Consider the following 5931-nt stretch of genomic DNA (forward strand, 5'->3'; position numbering starts at 1 on the left):
TTATGGCTTTTCTCATGCTGAAACACTATATTCATTTCTATATAACACAGGTTCTCAAACTCGGTCCCCAGGACCCCACACAGGGCACGTTTGGCAGGTCTCCTCACAGAATCACAAGTGAGATAATTAGCCCCACCTGTGGATCTTTTAAAATGTGTCAGTGAGTAACGAAGGCACCTGTCAGGTGACCTGGAAAACGTGAGCTGTGTGGGGGCCTGAGGACCGAGTTTGAGAACCTCTGAACTGTAACAAATAGTAGTGCTGGCAGCTGTGTATACCTAAGCAGTATTGTGCACAAACTACTCTTCCTCCCCCTGTAGAGGTGAGGTGCAGTGGAAGCGGGACAGAGATTCTGTTGAGTGAGCAATACCACAGGGCGCCGAACCACAGGGGGACATCGGGGTTGTAGGCGGATCCAGGGGGTCCGAGGCACCAATCAGCAAAGCTCTTTAGAATTCCCAGGATGCCCGAGCCCTCTCCCCTACAACCCCGCCTCCAGGCTCATGCAGCCAGTTTTTGTAACAAGCCATAAGCAGGAAGCGGAGCAGAGAAGAGGACAGGAAGACCACATGCCCAAGTCCTCATACATACACAGTACGGCACATGGCCAAGTACTCACACACACAGATTACAGCACGAGGACAGGAGAATGGTCGTTATCGGTCACAGTGTAACATATCACTGATAGGGAAACCTCAGGAACAAATTAAAGGGAGGGCGCCCTGTGGTTCCCATGGACTTCAAGGAAAGAAAATTAACCAAGGTAGGTTCTACCATAACTTTCCGTTTCCTTGTCAGGGTCCCACAGGGGACATTGGGGATGTCACAAGGGTGGGAATTTGCCTGAGGTGTCAGAAGTACCCGACGACCAAAGGAGGCATCCTGGGAGGCGAACGTGTCAAAGGCATAAAATGTGATGAAGGTATGGACAGATGACCACGTTGCAGCCTTGCACAGCTGTTCGGCAGATGCACCTCCGCGCGCTGCCCATGATGGGCCAACCGCTCTAGTAGAGTGTGCTTTGATAGAGACCAGGATAGGAAGAGTAGCCTGTTGATAAGCCTTCTGTATAGCCATGCAAATCCAGCGAGCAATAGTCTGTTTGCCCGCTGGCCAACCCTTTTTGCGAAATCCGTATAGCACAAAAAGGAGTCAGATTTTCTGACCGACTCAGAACGGTCGACATATATGGTCAGAGCCCTGACCACATCGAGTAAGCATTCTTCCGCTGACAGGCCTTCTGACGTGAACGCAGGGACTACAATCTCCTGATTAACATGGAATCTGGAGACGACTTTAGGAAGATAAGACGGTTTAGTTCTTAGCACCGCCCTGATGAAAAACAAGGAAAGGAGACTTGTAAGAAAGTGCTGACAGATGACCCGTTGGCCAGAAGAAAAACAGTCTTAACCGTCAGCCATTTGAAATCTGCTGGATGAAGCGGTTCAAATGGGGGTTTAGTCAACGCCTGTAACACGATGGATAGGGCCCAGGGTGTTGTAGGAGGGACATAAGGAGGTTGGACATGTAACACTCCCTGTAGAAACGTGCGAACATCCGGAAGAAACACAATTTTATTTTGAAACCAGACCGATAAGGCCGAGACCTGGACTTTAAGGGAGGCCAATCTCAGGCCCAAGTCGAGACCCTTTTGAAGGAAAGCCAGGATCCTGGCAACTTTGAAGACCTTCGGATTGAATCGTTTTGGTGTACACCATGCGAAGTAGCACAAATCCGGTAGTAAATCCTGGAGGACGCTGGCTTGCGTGCCCGGATCATAGTCTTAGCTACTTTGGAGGAGAAGCCCTTGTGCTTTAGCAAGGCAGTTTCAAGTGCCACGCCGTCAAAGATAGACGTTGAGGGTCCGGGTGCAGACAAGGACCCTGACAGCAAATCTGCCCGAAGGGGCAGAGGGAATGGATGCTGGAATGACAGTAGTTGGAGGACAGTAGTTGCGGTGCCAGACTGGAGCTATTAGGATGAAGTTCCCGCCTTCCTTTTTGAACTTTCTGATGACTCTGGGAATCATGTTTATTGGTGGAAAGGCGTATGGAAGAAGAAAAGTCCATGGAACCGACAGGGCATCCGTGAAGCACGCTTGAGGATCCTTGGACCTCGACCCGAATTTGGACACTTACCTGTTGTGTCTGGAGGCCATTAGGTCCACATCCGGCTGACCCCCAACGGTCTGTCAGGAGTGCAAAGACCTGCGGGTGGAGTGACCACTCCCCCGGGTGAATGTCCTGTCGGCTCAGGAAGTCTGCCTCCCAGTTTAGAACGCCTGGGATGAAAACTGCTGACAGGGCCAGAAGATGTTGTTCCGCTCAGGTGAGGATTCTGGACACCTCTTGGAGAGCAGCTTTGCTGCGGGTACCTCCCTGGCGGTTGATGTACCCCACCGCCGTGGCGTTGTCCGACCTGATCTGCACGGGTTTCCCTTGGAGTAGGTCCAGCGACTGAATCAGGGCGTTGTGTACTGCCCGTAGTTCCAGGATGATGATGGAAAGGCGAGTTTCCAAAGGAGACCAAACACCTTGCAAGGATCGGGATCCTACTACCGCCCCCCAGCCTCGAAGACTGGCGTCGGTAGTGAGAATCGTCCACTCCGTGAACCAGAATGGACGACCTTGGAACAGATGTTCCATTTGGAGCCACCACTGCAGGGACTCCGTTACCTCTGGGGTCAATGAGAGGAAGGTGGACCTGATGTGATGAGAGAGACCGTCCTACTTTCTCAGAATGAGCTGTTGTAAAGGAAGAGAATGGAACTGTGCCCACTCCACCATATCGAATGTCGATACCATCAGGCCCAAAATTCTCATTGCCCAGTGAATGGAGACTCGTGGGCCCTGAAGAAACAGCCGAATTCGGTGTTGCAGAGAGATGCATTTGTCTGTGGGGAGCAACATCCGCAACGATCGAGTGTCCAGGAGAGCTCCCAGATGCAACATTTGCTGCGAAGGGACCAGAGAGGATTTCTCCCAATTCAGGAGCCAGCCGTGAGTCTGAAGAGTTTTAATTGTTATCTGCAGGTGCAATAACAGAACCTCCTGAGGCTTTGCCACCAATAGGAGGTCGTCCAGGTATGGGAACACTCGGATACCTTGCCGGTGAAGATGTTCCGCCATCACCGCCATGATTTTCGTAAAAATCCTGGGGGCTGTGGCCAGGCCAAATTGAAGGGCCTGGAATTGGAAATGGCGATTCTGAATGGCAAACCTGAGGTACTTCTGGTGTGCCGGCAGAATGGGGACGTGCAGGAACGCATCTCGGATGTCTAGTGAGACCATGTAATCCCCTGCTTCCAGTGCCAGGATTATTGTCCTCAAAGTTTCCATCCAGAACTTTGACACCTTTACCACCTTGTTTAGTGATTTTAGGTTTAGTATGGGTCTGTATGTTCCGTTTGGTTTGGGAACCAGGAACAGAGTGGAGTGATAACCCCGCCCTCTTTTGAGTGGCGGTACTGGGACAATGACCCGAGACCCCAACAAAGACTGCAGGATTTTTAACAAATGTTCTGCCTCATGTGGATCGTGAGGAAGACCCGTGCAGAAAAGGCGGAGGCTTTATGAAGGTTATGGAGTATCCCCGGGACACCACTTCCCTCACCCAGGCGTCTGTTGTTGTAGACAGCCATTGGGGAGCAAAGTGCAGAAGTCTGCCTCCCACCTGGGGATCCCCCTGCGGGAGGCGGGTCCCGTCATGCGGATGGTTTGGCAGGGGCCTGTCTAGTGGCCCAGGCCTGTTTGAGCTTAGCTTTGCCTGCCTTGTTGGGAGGGCCGTTCCTAGTATAGGATTGCCCTCTAGCTTTACCTTGGGGGTGAAAGGAAGAGGTCCTAGCTTTCTGCGGCAGAGCTGTAGGGAGACCAGCAGTCTTAGCAGCTGCCAGAGAGGCTACAATTTTATTAGGCTCCTCCCCGAATTAATTCTCGCCCTTGAAGGGCAGCAATTCCAAACTTTTCTTGGATTCCACATCCGCTTTCCATGGCCTGAGCCAGATAATGCGGCGGGCCTGAACAGAGCTGGCAGACGCCCTGGCTGCTAAGGAGCCTGCGTCAGACATGGCCTCCATGATATACAATGCCGTCTGTCTTATGTGGTGTACACATAATTTGGCGTCCTCAGAAGCATCCAGAGGGAGCTCATCTTCCACTGTTTGAACCCAAGGCAAAATGGCTTTTGACGCCCAGGTTGCTGCAATAGGGGGTCTCTGGACTGCGCCAGAAAAAGAAAACATGGTCCTAAGAGACTGTTCTAAGCGTCTGTCTGTGGGATCCATTAGGACTGACCCAGAGGTAACTGGGAGGACAGAAGGCTTTATTAACCTGGTCACATGGGAATCTACCAGCGGCGGATTCTCCCATGGCTTACAATCCTCAGGTGGAAGAGGATATCTGGACAGCAATTTTCTAGGGATATTTGACTTTTTCCTAAAAGCTTCCCATTGATCTGTCCTGATCTCTGTTAAGTGGTCAGAGTGAGGAAATTGGGCCTTAATGACTTTCTGGTCTTAGCAGTAGGTTCAGGCTCCTCCGAGTCTGTTAAAAGGACCTCACGGATATCGTGAATGAGAGCTGCCACATTAGGTGTTTCTGCTTGAGAAGCAGGAGTATCAGTGGGCATAGGATCATTATCCTGGTCATCATCAAGATTAAGATCATCATCAGCATTATTATTACTACTCCCTCATCATCAGTATCATCCTGAACTACCGACAGCAATGGTGTTAACACAGGTCTGGTTGGCTGAGCAGCACTGGGCAGCAGCTTCTGCATAGCCACCGTAGTCTGCTGAAAGGTCTGCAAAGTGGTCGACAGGGCATCCACCCAAGGTGGAGGGGGCTGGACTACAGGGGGTGCAATGGATGGCGGAAGGCGATCCACTAGGGTACCTAATAATTGCTGAAAAGCTGCCCAGGGGGGTTGTGGTGAAACCACCGTGGCAGAGGGCTGATTAGGGGGGAGAAAGCAATTGACACATAACCCGTCCTGGATAACATCCTGCTCAGATAGGCCTGCTGTACAGCCTCTGCAGGACAGGAGCTGAGGAGACTCTGTCTGATTGCAGCCCCGTTTGGACATATTACCCACAGGGGGAAGATACAGTGCACAATAGGAGAATTCACCAAAGAAACCCGAGAGTGATATCACTGCGTGTATATGTCCTAAGAGGCAGCACCTCAATATGACAGAGCGACAGAGGAAAGCTCACACAGAACTGACAGTATGAGTGAAAGATAGAACCAGCACAACCGCTTAAGCTCTATGGAGCAAGTGGGATTTAGGGTGGCTGTGAAAGTGATCTAATTAGCCTGTAGAGTCCATGGGTCCTCAAACTGAGGCCCTCCAGATGTTGTGAAACTACAAATCCCAGCATGCCTTGCCACAGTTTTGCTATAAGGGTGTTAAAACTGTGGCAAGGCATGCTGGGATTTGTAGTTTCACAACATCTGGAGGGCCGCAGTTTGAGGACCCATGTTGTAGATCAGGGGTGTCAAACTCAAATTCATCAGGGGCCGCATCAGCAGTTTGGTCACCCTCAAAGGGCCGGTTGTATCTGTAGGTCCCCCTGTATAATTATAATGCCATGACACCACAGGCTGCTCCCCCTGTATAATATAAAATGAATGCCATGACACCACAGGCTGCTCCCCCTGTATAATAATAATGCCATGACACCACAGACTGCTCCCCCTGTATAATATAATAAAAGTAATGCCATGACACATAAATGATTATACAGGAGGAGCAGCCTGTGGTGTCATGGCATTATTATTATTATTATACACGGGGACACCTCAGGAAACAGCAGATAAATATTTTTTTTTATTGTGAGTGTGATCCTCATCCTCACTTACTGTTTCTCCGTCTGTCCTGCAGCTGCTGCGGCTTCCAGCTTTTCTTCACTGCTTGCTGCGGCCACACTGTC

The sequence above is a fragment of the Crinia signifera genome, chromosome 4, assembly GCF_055691185.1.
Source record: "Crinia signifera chromosome 4, ASM5569118v1, whole genome shotgun sequence".
NCBI lineage: Eukaryota > Metazoa > Chordata > Amphibia > Anura > Myobatrachidae > Crinia > Crinia signifera.